General features: G+C 48.1%; 1 protein-coding gene across 4 annotated transcripts in view; it reads right to left on the bottom strand.

Annotated features, from left to right (window-relative positions):
• Positions 1-22516, bottom strand: part of SLC8A3 (solute carrier family 8 member A3) — a 126203-nt gene that overhangs the window by 96824 nt on the left and 6863 nt on the right. For 2 of the 4 annotated variants that reach the window (XM_021403140.1, XM_021403143.1), the window contains exons 2-4: positions 22171-22220; positions 15474-15602; positions 3393-3603 (exon numbers count right to left, since the gene is read on the bottom strand). The gene's annotated coding sequence lies outside the window, so the exon portion shown is untranslated. Of the gene's footprint in view, positions 1-3392; positions 3604-3744; positions 3940-15473; positions 15603-22170; positions 22221-22516 lie in introns of those variants that run through there. The other 2 variants (XM_021403141.1, XM_021403142.1) reach the window with 2 other exon arrangements.

The following is a 22516-nucleotide window of genomic DNA, read 5'->3' as shown; positions in this document are numbered from 1 at the left end:
GATGTCAACTGTCAGGGACATCAGTGACAGCTCAGCTGTGTGATCAAAGGCTCCAGCAAGCGGATTTAGAGACAGAATTGCCAGAAAATTGAGAGTTGAAGGAGCACAGGGCTGTGATGGTCACCTGTTTATAAATGCTTCTTATGAGTGAACTAATTATGATGCTGTATCATAGGAGCAACACCACCTGGATCTCCTCATTGCAGCACTGGAAGGTGGGGGTGGTGGCGGTGGTACCTTCAGCCTAGCCTGACATATCACTGCTGCTTGATGCCTTGTTATTTCTGCAAAATCCTGAGTTTGGGAGGTTATCGTGCTCAAGTTTGCACATTTATTTAATGGTCATCACCCAGAGTTTCCAGTTTCAAGCATTAAGGCAAAGAAAACAGAGGGGAAGGAGAGAAGCCAGCTACTGCCTATGCCTTGCCTCTTCCGCAGCATCCCCTTCACACTGCTGCAGGCTCATGGTGGATCCCAGATTCCACCCTGGAAGCATGCAGGGACAGCAAGCTCACCTACTTCCACAAACCCCATGTCACTGACCTCAGCAAATGTCAAACCATGAACTCAGCTGTGCAGGGTGCTTCAGCTGTGTCCCAAGAGCAGCTTGGGATCTCTTGTGTCTCAGTGCACAGAGCTCCTCGAGACAGAGCCTAGCTTTTATTAGACATTTGTACAGCACGTAGAAACATGGGCTCCCAGCTGGGCTGATGCCTCTAGGAGTTACTGTTATCAAACATTAAATCAACAATAGTGCTAATCTGTGCCACAACACCTAAGCACAGTGGGTGATGGCAGACAGGGTATCACAGCCATCAATTTCCTAGCTACAGACATTCTTTTTCCACATGAAGATATTTTTTGTCTGTGTAATCTCATTTCCTTGTTTGCTTTTTTTTTTTAAATACAGAATTAGATATTATTGCCCAATTAAAAAAGAAGGTACCTGGCAGACAACCAAAGCTATCTTTTTAACTGTTGAATCACATGAAAGGCATCAGAAACATGACGACAACAAAGAACAAGGAACTATTTGTCAACACTGTTTGGTCATTGGGGAAGCTTAGGGGAGGAGAGGGATGCTGTTTGTTTAAAACAAGCAAACACAACCCTGACAGACAGGCCATTTATCTGTATAGTGCTTCACTTTAAGATATTGGTGGAGAGAATACATCTTAACTCGGTATCTATTAAAAAGTGCTGACACACTCAGTTATGGCTCTCCCCATCCCTGGGGATGGAAGATGCTGTGGCAGAAGGGACCCTCTGAGACCAAGGCACGCATGCTGGGTCAAGAGTGATGTGGCATCGGGTCAGCGCAGGCTCCAGCAATGCCCTCTGCAGCCCTACACAGGGTGCAGAGCTGCTCTTGCGCTGACCTGGCAATGGGAAGTGCTGTCCCCACCTGGGTGCCACAGCTGGAATCCCTGCTGGAATCCTACAGCTGGTCCCTCCAATGGTGGTTTGCTGAGGAAGGGGCAACTTCTCTGCAAGGGACATGTGCTGCAGGATGGCTCCACATTCTCCTCCCTTCTCGCACCCTGTCATCCACTGACTGTAGCAAACTTCTCCTCACCAAATCCCCATATAGGCTGGAAAATACCATTAGCTGCTTTGTACAAGTGAGCCCCGGGGGGGATGCACCCTGTGCCCAGCAGCATGCCAGAGCCTTGCCACAGAGGCTGGGAACCCACCTGCACTTCCACTGTGCCCACATGGGACTCCACAGCAGGATTACCACAATCTATCATACCTTCTGCATGCTGGAACCACCAGTTTACCAGAATAGGACTCACACCCGGCTTGGGAAAAAAGATAGGCGGCTCTACTGCACCTATTGCCTAGGGCTATCCACGTCCATTCCTCCTGCTCCCACCCCAGCTGGAGTTGCACCCCTCTGGTCACAGCAGGAGGGTGCCCAAGGTGGCTGCCATCACGCTGCGTGCCAGCAGCAGAACCAAGGGCCCTCACATTCCTCTCGCTCTGCCCCAGTCGGCCCTCGGCAGCAGCAGGATATGCTCCTTTCCAACATCACTACCCCTGCTCAGGAACCAAGTCTCGTTCCAGCTGACCACAGAAACCTGACTGCAAGCACCAAACACAAATCACTTTCCTAGCTGAACCATCATCAGGGCACACAGCTGCCTGCAATGACAGTGGATGGAGCAGCCCTGGGGACTCCCTAGGAATGTCTGTGCCACGTGGGAGTGATGCCTCTCCCCACTGCACCAAAGCAAAGTGCTTTCAAGGCCCATGTGTCCCAGCAGCTTCTGCTGCGCTACCAGAGCGAGCAGGTGAGCACTGTGGGTGGGATGGTGCTGCCAGCCAGGACCTCCATCCTCCAGCTCCATTCTCACCAGAGATAGACAACAACTCAAGAAAAATCACCCTCTTGCTCTACAAAGTGATGTGAGAAATTAATATACATATATGTGCATAGAAAGGAAAATGCACATACAGCACACACATTCTTCCAGTGTCTCCCCTAGGATCTGAAGCATATTTTTCAGGTGAAGTCCCCGTAACGAGCCCAGGAATGCATGAAGGAGCCAGGAAAGCCAACTACTACTCTACATTTCCACTTGGGAGAGGGGGAAAATGGCCATACCCTAGCATTTTAATTTAATTAAAATAAAGACCAAAACCACTTGCAACGGTTTCATCTCCTGCTCAGGGCGATACTTTGGACACAGGTGAGAACAATAAAGCTCGAAGAGAGGCTGGGCAGGAAAAAGAGCAATAAATCACTCGCCATCCAGGCCAGTTCGCGTGCATGTGTGCGTGCGCCGGGGGCTGCGGGGGCCCCGCAGGCGGCCCCGTGCCCTATTTAGGGCAGCGCCTGGCGCAGCAGCTATATTTGACACCGGGGGTAAACAAGCGGCACCGGCGGACAGAGCGCGACAGCTGCCTGGGACGGCAGCCCTGGTGCCCCCAGCGTGCGGCAGGGATGGCCCAGCAGCCCACGCCGGCAGAAAAAAAAAAGAAAAGAAATAATAATAATAAAGAAAGGAGGAGAAAAAATGAAAATAAGGACAAAAAAATCAAAAGGAAATAAATTTATAGCACTGCATGAAAGGCGCAGCTCCAGGCAGAGCCCCCCCACCCGGCTGCCGGCATCCCTGCGGGCCGTGCCGCGGTACCCCCGGGAAGGATCCCGGCCGCGGCTCCCGCTGTGCCCCGCCGCTCCCCGGCCCCCCCGGCACGAAGGCTGCAGCGGCCGCCGCGGGCACGGCGCTCCCCCACCCCGCACACACGGCACCGCTCCCCCCCCCTCCCCGGAGGGAGCCCCGCAGAGAGTCCCCGAGCCCCCACCCCGGCACCCGCACGGACCCCTCGGCGGCGGGGCACTTGGCCGCCGGCCTCCCCTTCCCCGGGGAGCATCGCTTACTTACCCCTTCTGGCGGCTTTCCTGAGTTTTTGGGAGGTGGGGGGGCTCCACTGGGATAAATCCTTCCGGTTCCTAACGGAGCTCACTGCATCTCGTGGGTACCACCGCCGTGCGTGTGTGCGGGGCTGCTCCTCCGCATGTCAGTCCAAGTTGCCGTGCTCGCTACGGAACCTGGGCTCTCTTGTGCAGCTGTCAGGGTGAGCGGGGAGGTGCATCTGGAAAAGGGGTGGGGGGGGGGACGGGAAACGTCGGTAAATCCACCAGCCTCGGTCTTCAGCTCCGGGCTCGGCGAGGGAAGGGGGAGGAGGATGGAGATGGACGGGGGTCGAGGAGGGAGGGGAGAAAATGGGCTGTACCCCAGATGGCAATGAACGTGCCGGGCTTCCCCGGCGCGTCCAGGCTCCCCGCACCGCGCAGCAGAGCGGCGCTCAGCCCGATTGCCGCGAGACGCCGAGGTTTGCACAACTGCAGCAAGAAGCCAAATCAAAAAGCCAATCTGCGAGCCTACGAACTCCACGTCACCCTATCAGCTGGGAGCGAGAGCTGCAACAGAATTACAAGCCGTGCATATTTATTCTCCTGAACCCGGGGGGGGATTTGGGGATTGTTTAAAGGGAGCCACAATGAAACCAGAGCAAACCCTTTGCAAAACAAATAAAGGCAGAGCAGCTGTCTTGCATGTAACGCACACACACGGACCTCTGCGCTCTCTGTGGGTTATGGATGGAGGGGGACGTGCGCTCACCCTCCGAGCGTACTGACTTGACTTTGTGCATCTCAAGCAGGGGAGGGGACGCACACGGTGGCCAAATCTCACAGCAGAAGCTATTGATTGCACATCTGAAATTTAAGAGATCTGCCAAACAGATTAAATATAGGCGATGTAATTACACGGGCAGCTTTAGTCCTGGTAACCATCTGAAGCCGCATGCTTCGGTTTCTGCTAGCAGAAAGCACCCGATCATTTTTTTAACCAAAGTCAAATAGCAACTTGTGAGACAGCAAGTCATCCCAAGGCAAAAATACACATCGCCTCCAAAGCTGCTATTTGACTTGGGCAGGAGATGGCCAGGGGCTGGTTTCCATGACCATGGAACAAGACTGCAGCTCGGTCTCACAGAACATACACAGTGATGCTTGCACACGGGTTTTTCTCCTGTTGCCATCCCCTCTATTTTTGCCTGTTGCTACCACAGACACAGGTTTCCAGCCATCTTACCTTCTGCTGTGGCTTTTCACTAATGTAAAGAACCACAAAAGGTGCTGTAAGGCAACATTTCCTGGCACAGCTGCACACCGGGGATGGGCGATTCCATCCCTCAGAGACCAACCAGCAGGTCACAGCGTCCCTGAACACCAGCTGCTCCATCATGGTGATTGACCCACAGGGCTGCCCTGGCCCCACCACCATAGGATGGAAGGATCCAGAGACCTGCAGGAGCAGTTACTTACAATCTGGAACCTGCTGTTGTTAATTAGAAACAGAGGAGCAGCTGGAAGAGGACTCAATCGCTGCCAGGTGCAGTGAATGAGCAGGAGGCAGCAGCACAGAACAACAGCCCAGGGGGCCCAGCCTCAGCCCTGCATCACCCTAAGTCCCACCCGCCGCTCCTTTTGTCTCCCAATAATCCAAAAAAAGATGGGCCAGGTGGGTACATGGTGGGGGACACACCAGTCAGAGAACAAGCTGAGCTCTAGCTGGGCCAAGGTGCACAAACTGAGGATACCAGCCTAGGAACATCAGCCTTCCAGTCCCCTCCAACACTTAGTGAGGGACAAGGTTCCTGCTGGCATGAGGGGAACTCTCTGACACAGGACTCATTGTCAGGTGGCCCCAAGCAAGTGCAGGAGGCATCAAGGAGCGGGCATACAAATGGCACATCAGTTTGTGCACACCCTCGTGCAGCACACAGGATGGCAGCTGATAGTAACTTCAGACAAACAGAACTCTGTTGTCTGCAGACATTTCATTTCACATCAGTTCCTCAGCCCAGTACATAAAATCACACCAAACACGTTTAAGAGACACTCTTGGGCATCTCCCTCTTTCCTCCTGTTCCATATGGGCCTGGTCTTGCATTACTCAGTTCAGGTAGAAAACGTCCATCACAACAGGGAGTATGTGAAAATTGTTGTCTCCTTGGTCTTGGAGGTGTATTTGCAAGGTACTGACTTGGGGTGAAAGCATCCAAACACTTTATATGCTAACACTAATAATAATAAATCTGTCTTGTTTACATTACCTTCAGCAAATCAAACATAGAGATTTCAAACTACCAGACTGCTTGTCTGGTAACCCACTAAGCAAACCTGGATCTCAGTTTTAATGAATACCAAGATCATGTGATGTTTCAAGTGTTAACTAACCTAAACCAAAACTACCAACAGACTACCAAATACTCATATACTTAACAAACAGACGATTTCTTTCAGAAAAGCTTTTCTCACTTTCTGTGACTATGAAGCATAATTAATAATTACATAGCAAAAAAGTATACATGAAACGTGTAAAGCAAAAACCATTCCCCTCCAGACTCCTCCAATTACCTGAAACCTGAGAGGCAAGATCCCTTCTGAACCAGAAAGGCCTCTTGAGCTCTTAAGATTTGGGTCAGAACAAGAAATATAGACTTTTTTCTCCTTTCCTTGCCTTGCTCACATAAGAGGAGAGAAGATTCCTCTACCTTAATCCATGGTTTCAACATTCTATGGCTTCAGTCTTCTGCTGGCAGCCATGCTGGTAACAGAGACACTGCCAGTGGAGCACTCCTGAAAGCAGCACAGCTGATACAGGCAACCTGTGGAGCAGGCATCAACTTGCTCTGCCAGGGCACAGTACAAGAAAATCTGCCAGTGTCCTATACATTCTGGAAGAAACTCTGGGAGCATATTAACTGAGTCAGAAAGGATTTATTTCTACTCCTTCGCTCACCAAGTACGTACTAAACATGTACAGGTAAGAATTCACACAGTTTCTATCTAAAACTTAGACTGATAAGGGTATATTACTACTATATTACAGCAGACATCACAAGCTGCAGGCTTCTCTCCTTGGAAAATTCCTAGCTGAGCAAGTGCAGGGAAATGGCTCCCACTGTCTTGCTGTTCTCCTCTGATCTTTCAGCTCATGGCCTGCTGAACCAAGGACAGACACAAACACAATCTACATGTACTTGTGCTGTTCCACCGACTGCTCCTGACCCACAGTTTGTATCCAAGGGTCCAGCACAGCTCCTTTTTTTTCATTCAAGATTTGATCTTGGTGCATCTGGGCTGTGTCATGTTATCTTTTCATAGCTTTGCTTTTCCTACTTCATCAGCTTTCATCAGGTGCCTGCTTACGTTAATGTCAGAAGTGATGGGATAATGTCACATTATGACATTTATTAGTATGATGCATCTCCGGAGCCTTGAAATGAAGTTCCAGATCTGAGAAAAAAATACTTCCTAGGGGAAAAGAGGAAAGGAGTCACTACACTGGAGACAGCTTCAAGGCTATCAGTGATTACAGAGTAAATGAACCCAGTTTAAATGCGAAGCTTTGTGCTTTATTTTCTTTCCACAAAAAAAAAAGCCTATGTTGCAAACATGACTGGAGCTCTGAGAGCCAAGCTGGGCTTTATGCACACATCCTTACCAACAAACAAGATCCCATAATACAAGCCATGGTTTATCTGCTACAGCCCATAGGCCTTCTAAAACTAAGCCAGCTCTTTGTGGGGAGAACTCACAGCCACCCTAGAGCAGCAGCTGGTGCTTCAGCCATGTGTTGTGCATGGCCTCTCTCAGACTCTTCCCCTTCAGCTGTCCCTTCACAATTTTGGAGAAGCTACTACCTAGACAGTGTACTTACTAACTGGCTGATTTGTGCTGCTATTGCTAATGAAAAATGGGCAGGGTTATATTATATGCAGGTAGAACACAGGTAATGGAATAGATATCAGGCATGAGGGTGAGGGTTGCCTTAACCTAGGGCAGCCCCTGGGTCTGCATCTGAGGCTTCAAACCACAGCTTGATGCTGCTTTGAGGTGTGAGATGCTGGAGCTGAAGGCCCCAGACCTCAGGGGATGCTACCAGATCACACAGCACAGACCTCGATAGCACATTCCAGTGGGGATAACAATAAATGCTGAATAAAGATAGAATAAGATTTTACTATTCCCTTAAGGTGAATGTAATAATTTTCTTAGCAAAACAGATGAGACATACTAAAAATGTCTCCTATGCAATAGTGTGTCTTCCTTTAAAAATCTGGGACAAAGCAAGGAGTGCCAGATTGTCTCTTCCCCTTGAGCAGTTAGAAGGAAGCCACGCTTCCCTCCAGAAGACTCTGATCCCAGTTTGCAAAACTCTGGGGAAAAGGGACCTTTAATGTAAATTAACATCAGCTGCTATTGCACGCTAACAGTTTAATTAAAGGACTGAAAGCCTTGCATGGGGAGCCACTGGAGAGGTGCATCACTCTCGGGTACGCGTGGACTTTTTCCAGGTAACACAAGGGGATGAGTGCTCCTGGGCCTGCTGCACCGGTGGTGTCCCGCTCCCCACTCAAGCGCTGAGGAGCAAGGTCTTGCAACAGTGCCAGGCCACACTTCTGACACGCATTCTGGTTCTTGATGAAGTGAGTGACCCTGAATACAACACTGGAAAACCCTTAAAGCATTGATTTATTCAGGTTCAGTCTCTGCCCAAATGCTCAGCCCCGCCCTTCCCCACACATCCCCTCACACCATGCTGTGGGGAAGGGCCTCGGCCCTGCTCGCAGCCAGCACATCACTTTTGCTGCAGGCCTGGAGCAGCTCTGCCTCTCCACAACAATCTGTGCCCTGAGACATGCAGGAAGAGACCTGCAGCAAGGCATTTCTCATCTCCCAAGGCAGCTGCAAGGGCTAATTGCTTGACACTTGGCCGCGATGCCCTCTGGATGATCAAGGTGTGGCTCAGAACACCCATTACATAGCTCATTACCAAACTTAGTATTTACTAGACAAGAGGAACAGCCTCCTTACTATTACGTTGCTCACAGCACAGCAGCAGCAGGGCCCTTAGCCTGGACCTGCCATGAACCCCTCTGCATTTCCTCCCCAGCTGCTGTCCCTACTGACACTCTGTTGCTGGTTCTAATGGCATTCAGCAATTGGCCGAGCCCTTACTTACTCAGCATGCTTATATATCTTTCTTGTTACTGAGAAGGAAAGTGGAGGGTGGTTCCATGGGACACGGGCAGAGTGCTGTCTCCTGGAAACTAGGCAAAAGACCAAGGGTCCCATTTTCTCCTCTGGCAGGTGGAGCAGCATCCCCTCTGGAACTCCCTTTAGCTCAATACTGATGTGCGGGAGCAGCATGTCTCCAGGCTACTGCACTCAGAAACCTGGTGGTTTCTGAGCCCTTGGCTGGGTCACTGCCAGACCCAGACACCTGGAATCCCAGGAGAGGTAAAGGAAATGGCCTTCCCCTCCACATGCCTTAAGGATTTTAATCACCCAGGCATGCAGGGACAACAGCATATAGCATAGCCATAAAGGGAACTTCATTTCATCGTGCCTTTGGAAAGGCAGAAACCTGGAAACACAATGTATCTATCCTCTGCATAGACATGTTTTTGTCCTCATTTCTTTATCAGTGGTTTCATGGTTTACTGCCTTCATAAGATAGAGCTGCAACTGCAGCTCCCTTGTTGGACTTCTTTGGTGGGTGTATGGAGACCTTAAGATCATTGCCAGCACTGGCTTAAGGAACGCATATTCAAAAAAGGAAAAAAAAAGATATTATTAGAAAGAGCAAAACCTCAATGAGTCCCGTCACTTCCCTCAGCTGCTGCTGTGTCTAATCATTTTCATAGTGTATCAGGAAGTATGAAATCACCAATTAATTTTATGTCTGCGATTTTCATCACAGAAGGTGGAGACTTAAAATCTTCTTCTCTTCAATGCAGCTGCAGGTTCCCTCTTGCTCCCTCCTTACCCCACATACCGCTGGGGAAACCAGTGAGACAAAACATCGCAAACCAGGTCACCTCTTCTCTTTGACAGAAACACGCAGGCAAGCTCCAGTCCTTGCTACAAAAACCCCCCAGGGTGCTGAGATGCTGAGCATGGGAAGCTACCTTCACAGGTTTTCCAACAGCAGATAGTGAATAAATAAGCCACGTGCACTTCCTCCAGGGCTCTGCTGCCCGGGAAAGGCTCCTGCACCTCTCAGAGTGTTGAGTGCAGGCTCTGAGCCAGGACTCCATCCAGACACTTGTGCTCTGCAGCTACAGCTGTCTGAGCATTGCACTATCTTTGGCCAAGACAAGGATCTCCATGTCTTGTCGGACCCGTTCAGAAAACGCACATTGTTGAACTATTGGTGGCCTTCTGTGGCTGCTACAGAACTGGAGGCCACTCTCTCCTCACACCCATCCACATCCACCAGCTCAGGCCCTTTGCCTTGCTACATGCTTTTAGAGAGGTGAGCGCAACAAAGTCCTGATCAGCCCAACATTACCACAGCACACAGGTGGAAGATAGAGCTTCCCCTCACTTTAGCAAAGTACAGCAAATGATGAGATAAAGCCTGTCTCTGATCCTATGGAAATTAGCTGGAATTTCATCACTGTCGGAGCTACAGTCCACACTACACCTCAGGAGAATACAGAATCGGTGCAGGGAGGTAGAGGGCAGGAACTGAAGCATCCTGTATCCAACAGCTTTCAAGAGGAATTCTCAGAAGCAAACATGGACTCTGTCCAGAGCATCACAGGTCACCCTGGCACTGCACTCTGCCTGTTTATTATTCATTTAAGGAGATGCAAAGCAGATTTCTTGGGCAGCAACAATTCTCCAGCTTCCATGGTACTGGATGGTGCTAGCAACATGGATACACGCAGATGCACACGCTGCTTGGCTTCCACCAGTGTCCAAGCTGGGCTGAGCAGGCCAGAGAACTTGGACAGAGACAAACCCTTTAGTTAGAACACAAAACTAAACCAAAATGTTATGGGCTAAAATGAAAGGAAAAGTAATTCTAAGACAGTGAAGCATTAGTTATCCTTTTTGGTGTGGTTTTTCTTTCCTACTTGCTTTAATATGATGGATCACCTGATAATGACAGGCAGCCGCTCTGACTGACGTGTACATCCAGGATAAACGAGAAAGGAAATTGGATCTGAGGCTCCATACTGTATTTCAGTGAATTCTGGAGCCACCAGAAAGGGCTGCTTGGTCAGATTGTTAATGTCATCACATTCCCTGCAGCCGCAGACATGCAGTTGTGTGTTCAATTTCCTGCCATCACTCGTTGTGTCTACTGTGCAGCCAAAGAGCAGGAGTGTGAAGTGTATCTGATTTAGAGATGTACGTGAGCGAGGCACAAGCTCTGGCTACAGTAGGAAATTGAACTGTTGATGAAAATTATTTTCAACAGGGAGCCTCCTCCTCTCCTCCCTGAATACCCTGACCTGTTGTTGTCATCCAGGGCTTAAATTCACAACTATCACCGCTGTCACCAAGAAATCAGTGAATTGCTTTAATAGTTGCTTTTTAAGCTCAGCTTCTCTCTGCTGAAAGATCTCTCAAAGTGCATTAAGACCTTTCCTCCCTCCCATCGTCCATGCCCCAGCTGCTCTGTGCCATTGTGGAGGTAACACACTGAGCAACATCCTTGCTTCCCTTCACTCTGACACCCTCTGCAGCCTGCAGGAGAAGCTGGTTGGTCAGTTGAAGGGGAACAGAGAAACAAGAGGCACTGTAGCAGGACAGTTACCTTTGCTAAGGTGAGAGCGAAGACTCCTTTGCGTTCAGATAAAGGATGCAGCCCTGCTGTCAGGACATGAGGAATCCGTTCTTGTTGTAGGCTCTGCTAGGTCCTCAAGCCAAATCACACAGCACACTTCTTAAGCTGTTAGGCAGGAGGGCATCATCCAGAAGAACTATGAGACTTGCGGGTGGAAAACCAACTCTAATGGAGCATGGGGGCACTATGATCCTACCCTGCTGATATTTGGAAGGAGATGAAGCTTGTGAATCTCACCTGGAGAAAGGCATTGCTTCTGGTGCCTCATTCTGAGCTGAGCACAAAAAGCTCCATGTCCTAGAGATTTTTGAGTGAAGACCCTGGTTTACAACCCTTACTTACAACCCAGATCAGTCAGATGTAATGAGTTCTGCCCGGATACAACCAGCTAAGCAGGCTGTGTACCCAGGATATTTCATGAAAACAATGTTTTTATTTTACATATATGGTCTGGATAAGCATCTGCACATGCATAAATCTAAATTGCATCCCCACCTTTGGGAGATCTGCACTACATCCCCCTGAAATGCCACCCTAGCCGAAAAATTCACCCAGCAATAGTATCACTTGTCTCGCTGGCCTATCAGGCAGCAATGTAAGAGACAAGATATTGATGCAGCAACCTGATGTAATCAAGAGCTATAAAAGGCAAAGCAGTAAATCATTTGGATGCATCAGTCTGCGCACTTTGCTGTTCTTTATGTTTTCAAAAGCATCCAATACACAAAATTGCATTTAACTATTGACAGTCACTCAGGAATTTTTCTTGCTAAACTTGTTCTCTTGTAGACACAAATAGTGGTACGGAGGGAAAAATGGCATGGAAGTAAGTCAAGAAGTGTCCAGAATTAAGGTTTATTTTTCTTCCCTACAAGCAGGTTATCTGAAGCTTACCTCACAGTCAAGCACAGCTCCTGGAAAAGACAACCCTCACTGCTCCTGGCATTAAGGAGTCAACCACATCCTTCCTGGAACTCAGCACTCTTAGAAGTGAGCATCAGGCATGCTTCTAAGACCTGAAATGATAGCTGCAGCACAGGCAGCTCTGACAGAAGCCTGCACAACACTAACTGGAAATGAAGAGTCAGGTATGCCCCTTGCACCTCAGTTAGGACTGGGACCTTGGCAAGTTGCCTTGGATGGAGATGGAGATGTTGATGGCTATGTTCCTCCTGATCAAGACCTGCTGATCGCAAGAGCTGTGTGTTTGGGGAAGTTGGAGAAATGCACACAAGTGGGACTTCAGAAGAGGTCCTTGCTCGAGAACCATGAGGCCAGCATCCCCTGCACAGCAGAGAAGTAGGCCACGTTTCCCTACCTGCCAGGGACTCCATATTTCAGCATACCTATGGAAACACAAAGCCTCCTTATAGACTGCTGGTATGCAAAAGCACTTTTGTTCCAGCCAAAGCTGGACAAAGACAAGCTTGACTTTTCCTCCACATCTCAAGACTCTAATTTCCAAATAAAGAATCAGTCAAGACATACAGAAGGTAAATAAGATCAATAATTCCTATCAGCTTTTAAAGTGACTAAAGAGACAGCCCAGGAGCTGGAAACAGCTGTAGATCAGGCAGAAATGGAGGCACTTTCTCAGCTGCTTCTGTACCAGAATTCCTGAGACACAGGGAACGATTGAGCTTTTCTTTGTGTACTTGGCCTCAGTAACAAGGCAAACCTTGAGTCTCAGACAGAAAAGAGTACCTGCACTTCAGGTTTCCTTACAAACCCTGTACCATCTCATCAGCCTTACCCCAGCAAATTTGCTGCAGCTGAGTGCACAAGATGAAACCTGCCTGCAAAACCAGCCAGGTCTCACAGTGGGTGTTTGGTGGCGACTGCCTCTGACAGCTGTGGAGCTGCTTTAACTTACCCCAGATGAACATTTTCCCCATTGGCTGACATTTAACTGCCCTGTTTTTTCCAGGATTTATCAAGAACTCAGGCACTCAAGGTGACTCATCCCCAGCTAAGCCAGAGCGAGCAGGAGCTGTCACACTTGTGCAGTGATCTGGCTGCCCAGGGGGGCTGTCAGTAGTGCAGAGTGACCAAATCCTCCTTTGCCTTATTAACTTGGGTATCAGCAGCGTATTGTGGGGCATCAGTCAGGTTGGACAGACCCCTCCTGGTTAACAGAGACATGAATGAGGAGGAGCCCCTCCCTGTGTTCTGCAATGGAAGATTTATACTAATGCAGCAGCAAAATTCAGTTAGGTTCATACAGAGCAGCCCAACTGGCTTGCATGGAGCTACCCCAAGATAAATATTATAATAACTTGACAAGTAATTTGCTCCTTCCCATTCTCCTCCCTTTCCTTTATATCTTGTCAGTCTCACTGTCAGCCTGCTCATGATTTTCATGACTTTGCAGCATGTGTAGACTGAGGATAAAGCTTACATGTGAGCAGAATGAGGGGCAGCAGAGCAGTACTCAGCACAGCCTGGAGCAGGAGGCATACGGTCAGCAGCATGTTTTGCATCGCTGGCTTTGGAAACACACCCGTGCCTACATGCACCAAAGGTTTTTCACCATGACCCCCCCACTCCCCCTTTCTGGTCCCTCTGCCAGGCCTGGGCCAGCACACTTCTCACTAGGGGGCAGCAGGAGGCATGCAGAGCAGCGCACAGCAGGGCCAGCTGTCACACCAGCCCTCCACATCCACCAGATCAATAAAGAGGTGCTCCCACATGGGGATGGGACAGAGCCAGCAAAGCACGGGGTTACTCCAGGGGTTCTGGGGCACTACTGCCTGTCATTAATATGCTTGGCACAGCACTAGAAAGGGAAGCAAATGGGATGGGAGGCCAGAATGGGAGCCTTGATGTAGGCACATAAAAGGAGACATTTGCTATCAGATCAGACACGAGGAGGTGCCATGACCAAAAAAAAAAAAAAAAAAGAACAGCTACAGTAGAGGGTTCAGCTGCCGAACAGCCGTATGATGGGTATGAATTTGGAAAGAGCTCCTGCTCCCTCAAAGACATACACACACTGCTCTGCCTCTCCCTGGTTTATTACAGTCGCTGTAGAGGCAGGAGATGGGGATGAAGCTGTGCTCACACTTCAGAGACAGAGCTGCTAGAAGCTGTAGAAAAACGAACTGAACACACAGGATGAATTGAACAATAACACTGAAGTGACACAAAGTTTGTCACCGGCATCTTGGGAGTGGGAATTACTCAGTGTGGGCAAGCTATCTTCTGTTTGAATAGCGGAAGCTGCATTTATAGAGCAGCTTGCTCTGAGAGGCAGATTAGTCCTAGAGAACTGAATGTAGCTCTCATTTTGTGGGCCAGGAATCTCCCATTTCAGGGCAGTGCAGCACAAGCACCTTCTCCAAAAGTAGTCTGACGCAAGTGCTTGGGCTCTACTTAAATACTAGACATACGGTAGGGTAACACCACTAAACTACGGTCCAAATTGGATCAAGCTTTACTAAGTAGATAATAAGGTGAGAGCAAAGCCCCAGAAAGCAGAGTGTGCACCAGCCATGATGCAGTTCATTTTCCCCAAGGAATAAAGATCTTGCCAAAATGAAACAAACCACCCTCAGCCACTCCATCCTCCACTGAAATGATTAGGCTGGAGGAGCACCACAGATGTAATTAGCTGTAACAGACACACCTGCTTTAGGACCAGAGGTGAAGAAGGCAATACCCAAATAGCACTGGGAAATATGTTTCTACAGATAAAGGGAAATCATCACCACTGGAATTTGGCTCAAGAGAGCTCCTGGGGGCTTTGTGGGATTTTAGGCCTGAAAGTACACACGCAGGCCAGCAAAATTTGGCAGGAGCTAAAGACAGGGTGAAGTTCGGTTCCAGACATTGAGTGGTAAGAACAACTCAACATGGGAACAGCATTCTGGAACATGGCTAGCTTTTTGTAACTTCAGATTTTAAAAATAACGTTAGATATTTTTTAACTGATCTGCTTTACTTCAAGCAGGACTCTTGGACCTGAGTCTAGGATACATTCCATGAGCGTACACAGCATGGTTTGTGCATGCAGACAGCCTGGAGGAGGCACACCTCTCTTCCAAGATTTTGTCACGATGCCAACTTCAGACCAACAGAGCCTTTAACAATCCTCTGCACTTTGTTTGCACAGCTCACATACCAGACACCATCTCTTCCTGCTCTGCTTGGGTAGTCACACAGCCCAGACTCAAGAGGAACAAGACCTGCTTCCTAAATTTCACCACAGCTTGTAGCTTCATATTGATGGACCAAAGGAAAACTCTTTGCCCAAAGATACCTGAAGTTCAGGAAGGGAAAAATGAGGTCAAAGGAGTTGAACAATCTTACCAGCAAGTTTGCTGTTTGTCATGGGGGTAGCAGGACACACGACTAGAGCTTTTTCCAGAAACCAAACAGAGGTTCAGCTCATTTCAGCGAGGAGGGTACCACCCTGAACTCCCTGGCATCCTTCTGCCCCTGCAAAGTGAGTAGAGAAAGATCTGTCCATGGGAGAAGGTCCATGGGTGGGTTCTGTTCTCCCAGTACATCCCATCTGCAGTAACACCTTGCTGAGCCTAGAGGTGCAGGTGTGGGCACCACAGGCACCAGTCAGAGGGGAAAAAGTGCAGTGAAAACAGACCTATATAAGAGAGCAGGCACATGAAAATGTGAACTTGCCTTCTCTGAGCTTTGGCAGATTGGCACTGAAAAGGAAGCGTGAGTCATTAGAAGGATAAACCTGTCTCTTGCATTTAAAATCATACAAACACTGAAAGCTTTTAGCTTCTCAACCTGCATTCCCCATCTTTACAAATACGGTTCATGTAGACATAATGTTAAAGGCACAAGGGGCAACAAGAGGAGACCACAACAGGCAATCCCAATGTGTTAGTCACACAGCACTCCCTCCTTTACAAGACAATACAACTTTCACCTACCATGCTCTCATGCCTTGGCCAAATATTGCCTTAAGTCACAACAGGACCTGGGAACATCTTCCTTGCGGAAGTGCTCTCTGGGAGGCACCAACACTGAGGAGCTGGCTGATGGACAAGGACACTGCTTGCTGATATAATCAGTCCAGATCCATTCCTCCTCTGTCTCTCTATGCATACCTGCATATTTCAGTTCTGCAGATGGATGTCTCTAGCACAATGCTGTGGTTCCAGCAGCTGTCAGCCCTTTGTTTGTAGCCTTCAATACTGGTTTACCACAAGGGAGTGGCAGTGTGCATTCCCCCAGCGCTGTCCCTCTGGGATGCTGATAGCAGTTTGGAAAAACCACTAGAAGGGGAGGTACACAAAGGCTTCACTCTGAAAAGCTGAGCTTGCTAAACATCAAACTGTTCTTGGCAGGGCAGTGATGCTGGGACACAGCCCCACCAACAGCTGGGCTGAGCACAGATGTGGCTGGCTCCTTCTAAACCCACCCATGAAGGGAAAAGTCCCTTAAAGAAAAGCCTGGGTTTGGAGAACATTCAGGATTTGTGCCTGTGCAACATTTAGATAAGCACCTCCAGTTATATTTGTACCATTTAAATGCTCCCAGATTTTGAGATTACATCCCATATGGGCCTGTATACCCTGAAGACTCCCCTCCAGTCTCTGTTCCCTGCTGGTCCCAGTGCTGGGAACGTGACTTAGGCAGAACAATGTGAGAGCACAGACAATGGTTAGAGAAATGGAAGCAGGACAGCAAGCAGGCCTTACAAATGGTTATCTTTGAGTACATAACTCCTAATTACGTACTAAATTACTCTAGGCTTCACTTAAGTTAAGCATGTAATTCCACTTTAACTGATGGGCAAGTCCCTAAAGCAAGTGCTTACGCATGCACGGGGCTACTCCCTGAGTGCCTCAAGACTCGCTGGGCATCTGAGAGGTCACTCTCCAGCCACCACATCACTCTGCACACCACCAGACTACAAAGCCTTGCCCTACACTTGTGTGACAATCCCAAGTCAACAGCAGAAGTGGTTGCTCTCTGGATAAGAGAGGTTGAAGGGAGACAGATGCAGCCTGATGTGGCTGGGGGCTGCTCGGCCCTAGCTACACCCTGCACCAGGCAGCTCAAGAGCCCCCCAGGAGCCCTGCCCCTCTCCATCTGCCTGCACAGCTTCAGCAGCCAGCTCACCTCCTCTCACCCCTCTGCACAGCTCATAGCGCAAACCTGCCTGCTCCTTAGTTTCAGCATCTATAAAAGGAGGTTAAAAATAGACAGCCACCTTTAGAATCTACCTGGAGATCCTTTGACGAGTGCTGTGCAAATAGAAGTTGTTGTCACTAACAGCTGTGTAAGATGAACAAAGAAGTGGGGGAAGACCTGTGCTCAGCCTTTTGATGGTTTTGTCACGTGAAAAAATAAAGATCTATTAAAGACACCTTTTGCTGCTCAGAGAAAAACAAGAAACAGTGCCACTTATTTCACTTTTCATCACGCACACCTCAGGTCTTTGACTCTCCAAAGTCCTTTGGATCATCAGCTCCTCCACAGAGAAAGAAGAGGCAGAAGAAATCACTGTGGCTTAATTAATTTTACGGGTGGCTGTCATGCAGCAGGAGGTAGTGAAAACATATGATTGAAAACTTGGCAAGCTGGAGAAACATCACACTTCAGCTGGTGCCAATACAATGGAGAATGGATTGAATATAACGCTCAAGGAAGGATCAGAAAGAGATGAGGGATGTCTGCTGCTCTCAGACACATGAAGGATTGTCCCAAACAATAAAACCTGTTAAAAAGCTTGCAGCACCAATTTCACATCCACTCAAGGAAGGTCACCCAAGCCAAAAGCCAAAGTGAAGGCCACAGATAACACCGCTGCACAGAGCTGCAGTGAATGCCCTGGCACGTCAACCTTCCTTAAGCAACTATTTCCACCTACTTCATTACCTTCCAGGATGAAAACATCCCAAGGCGCTGAAAGAGGAGTGCAAAGTGCTCCTCTGGTTCTTACAGTAGATGCCACACACCCTGCCAGAGCTGTGCCAGAGGCACGGACTCAGCTGGGTTAGCTGAGTATCTTCCTCCACCTTTGCTGAGGCCAACAGCTCACCTCAAGCTGAAAGGCATCTCCCCCTGCCCTCCCAGACCACGACACTAGGAAACGGGACTTAGCACATCACATCTTCTGGGTCTCAGAACCTAAGGAAGACCACAGCTGTTGTCAGCGATTGCAGTGATCTCCTTTCTATTATCAGCTAAATGGGATGGCTAATGGCTTGAGCTGCTTGCTAACACCACCAAGGAATTTATTAGGTGCAGAGGATCATTATTCTGGGTACTGTATAAATGCAGAGAAATTAGTTTTTACCCCTTGCCAGCTTGTGAAGGGTTAAGAATAAAGGGTGGGAAGAAATAGCAATTACCCCCTTTTCCTATTTGTAGCAGAGTTATGATGTGAGTTATCCATGATTGGAGGGAGACCATGACAGACCTTCTGTACCTCTTGTATACCTCCTTAGCAAGCAGGGAACAATTTCTTTCAAGAGCAGCAGTCAGTAATTTCTCCAAGGTCAACAATCAGTTCAACCTAGATAGCGCAAATGCTCATTGGCATTTCAGAGGTGAACAGCAAGTAAACATTCATTGCTGAACAGATTCCCTCCTCTCTTCCTTGTGCTAGATCTGATTTCTCCTTATGGAAAAAGATAAAAGAAATAGGTATTGCTAAATACCTTCCACTGAGCTACGTGAAGCCACCTTGCCGAGGCTGCCTTACCTTCTGGGCAAGACAGGGACCTACTCTGAGGGAACATCCCTGGAGGCGCTCAAGGCCAGGGTGGATGGGGCCCTAGGCAGCCTGAGTTGGCAGGTGGCAGCCCCACCCACAGTAGTGGCTTGGAACTGGGTAGGCTTTAAGGCTCCTCCCAACCCAAACCACACTATAATTCTATGATACCTAAACACTTTGCCTGTGCCATATGTACGCTGGTTGGATATCATCTGGAATGCACAGTCGCCAGGGAAGAAATGCTGAGATGCATGAGGGAGGAAGCCAAATGGAGCTGAGGATCTGGGAGGGGGAAGGAAACATGCAGGAGGAACGAGACATCCCTGCCCTGGCCAATGTCAATATCACTGCGCACAGCTCGCGTGCAACTCAGTCGATCCACCCTGGGCATGACATTTCTCTTGGTAGAATGTGCCCTCTCCCCAATTCCTCCGCTTTAATGCACTGATGCCTTCATTTCAAAAGGTGACATGATTACAAGGAATGCTAAAAATACATGTGGGCCTTCATTCTCCCCACCCCCCACCTCTGGTGGAACAGAATTTCCAGCTTTCATGTTAGCAATCAAACAGTGATTTAATCTGAAAGGTGTTCTGGGGGCCAAGAGCATTCGTTTCTTTTCACTATATCCCTCCTTTACACAACACAACGTACCAAAGCTCACACAGCCCAGCCTAGCTCTTTGGATGACTACCAGCCCTCTCCCCCAGCCAAAGGGGACCATTCCCTCTCCCACCCTCCAACATTAACCATGCTGTTCTGCACAGCAAGAGCTCCAGGCTTGTAGAGCTCAAACTTGGCCATTTCAACTACTCTTTGAGGCCAGCATAGCCCCTTCCTTGCCAAAAGACCAAGGTTATAGCAGACACAGTGTAGGGCTTCATCACGTGCAGCAGCCTGATGTTCCCCCAGAACATGAGCCACTCAGTGCACAGACACCAGAAAAGGCCCGCCAGCTGCCTGGGGGAGAGGGCCTCAGAAACCAGACAGGCTGGCACTTAGATACAGAAAATCTTAGATAACAAGAAGTTGATTATAAAAATCTCAGTTTTTCTTGACCCAAATGCTCAATGTACTTGTAATTCTACAAAACAAAAATAAACACCACATTCAACCTATGGACGATATCAGACAGAGTTTATGCAAGCAAGCTGTTCAAAAAGATGGGAAAATAGTTATATGAATAAACTAATTTTTTTTTTTTAACATTAGATCCACTATAAAAGTTGGTTAGCTTTAAACGCTTTTACCTCACATCTGAAACATTTTCTTTCTCTGCTATGGTTTGAAAGGCATACTCAAATACTAAGTTACAGTAATTCCTGCTTGTGTGTTAGGTATCCAGAATAGAAGCTTTAATTACAGGTTGGAAATGCTATAAATGTCAGGCAATAGATCTCAACAACAGTGGATCAAAAGGGAACAAAAACCAGCAATGTGGTTGTTTTTGTACAAAACCAGGGCACATTAGCCTGGTACAAGACCTCAGTTGTTAGAGGGAGAACTTTACCTCAAGCAAAATACTATGCAAAAGATTTGTGTCTTAAGAAGATTAAGAAAAAACAAACACTTCTATTTAGGATTGTTGTCAGCATCACAAAATTCAGCTACTGAGATTGGCTTTTCATCGTTCTTTCAGAAAAAAATGTCCCTCATGCCTCTAATTTGTACACACAAGAGCCACACTACTGTAAGGTACTTCTTTAAATGAGCGCTCCAAACTAATCAATTTCAAAATTTAATAGGAGAAATTGATGGTTGAAGCATTCTAGCATTTGTTTTGGGGTCCCCCAATTTTTTATTTCTTTAAAATGATGTAATTACTTAACACCTCAGAAAGCCCTTTGGAGGTGGATGCTCTGTAGCAGCATGCACACCTCACGGAGCAATTTCATTATTAAGTTAGACACAGAGGACATCTTTCTGTACAAAAATAGCACGTGCACTTTATGTTCTAGTTACTGATCAGAGATCGTTTGAGTATAAAATTTGTATTAAGGGATAACGAGTTGCTCCTCTGGGAACATGGAAGCAAGCTCCTCTATAAACCCAGAAACATGAGTTACCTCTCCAAAAAAAAAAAAAAAAAGGAAGAAAATGGAATGTGGCCTTCTGAGTGAGGTTTATGACAGAAACTAAGAATTCATTCATTTCAAAAGATTAACATCATGACACTTTCATATGTGAGCCAGACTCACTGCTACGCACCGGGAGGAGGCTGTGCTCCCCCCAAGGACAGCCCAGTCCTTCCAGGTCTGCGCAGGACTCTTCAAAGAAAGAGACAGAGATTGCATCCACAGGAAATGTGGTTTATCTCCACCTTCCCTTTTTTTTTAGTAACGAGATGGTTACGATTGTTAATCATGATTGTTTTGATTGAATCTAATTGCAGTGTTCTCTAAAGCAGAGCAATGCTCCCTCCACCTCATCCAACAGAAATAGAAAAATCACATCCTGCAAACAAAAGTAAGAGGCAGGAAACAAAACCTAGCCTCCTCTCACCTGTGTCAGTACATCAGACTTTTCAGACCTAGGCCCTGAAACACACTGCTGCCATCCCACAATCCAGCCAGGGGCTGCCTGCAGCAAGCACCTCCCCACCCGCCTTGCTGTGGGATGTAGGGCTACCTGATGCTGCTTGCAGTGGCTGCTGGATGGCACCTAGACAGCCCTCCCTAGGTGAATTCACAATGCCGTCTGTGGACCTGCTCCACCATGAGCAGCTGCAGGGGATAAGGGAGGAGCTTTCAAATGACCCACCCAACACCAAGAGTGGAAGGGCAGTGAGGCACTGACACAGGTTGCCCAGAGAGGTGGCGGGTGCCCCATCACCAGAGACACTCAGGTCAGGCTCGAGGGGCGCTGAGCACCCTGATCTAGCTGTGGGTGTCCACGTCCACTGCAGCAGAGTTGGACCAGATGGCCTTTAAGGATCCCTTCCAACTCATCAATTCTATAAGACAGCCTGTAGTTATGTAGGAATGCTGGAGTGAAATTCCTCTCAGTTGTAGAAGAGGTCCCACCATATCATTTTGTGGTCTCTTCCAAAGATAATGCATATGATTTCCCTGTTCCATAAGTGACTGAGGGATTACTTGGTAAAAATAAAAACCCTTGCATACTGCAATTACACTGATGCAACCATTCCATATAATCCCTAAGCCAGGTCCCCTACAGAAAGCAAGCCAGGGACTGCTCTGAGCAAATTCACGAGAAAAAGCTGCACCGATCTTTCTCAAAATCTCCTCCTCCGAAGGTAAGGCTCCTGCAGCCACATCATGTTGAAAAACCAGGAAGGAAGGGATTCATTACCTGAGTGACTCCTCAGACTCTGACAGAGGCACCACCTCCAGTCACGGCACCTAGAACGGATCACAGCTCAGGCGGTCAAGTCACGGAAAAAATGCAGTGTCTCAACAAAATTTCATACCAAATAGCATCCAATGTTTTTTCCCTGGGCCATCAAAACCTTCACTCTGTTCTGCCTCTTTTTTTTATTGCAAATTAACAGATCCACGTACAAAAGCCTGGACTGGGAAGGCCTCCATGCACTAAGCCTGGCTAGCGATTACAGTGTTCCCTGTGGGTGCTTAGGTTCAGATTCAGGAAGTTTAAGAACTAGCAAAACTAGAAAAATATGGGAGTATAACTGCTGTAT

Source organism: Numida meleagris, chromosome 6 (assembly GCF_002078875.1).
Source record: "Numida meleagris isolate 19003 breed g44 Domestic line chromosome 6, NumMel1.0, whole genome shotgun sequence".
NCBI classification, from domain to species: domain Eukaryota; kingdom Metazoa; phylum Chordata; class Aves; order Galliformes; family Numididae; genus Numida; species Numida meleagris.
Note: the sequence above shows the minus strand (reverse complement) of the source record. Positions and strands in the feature narration are given on the sequence as shown.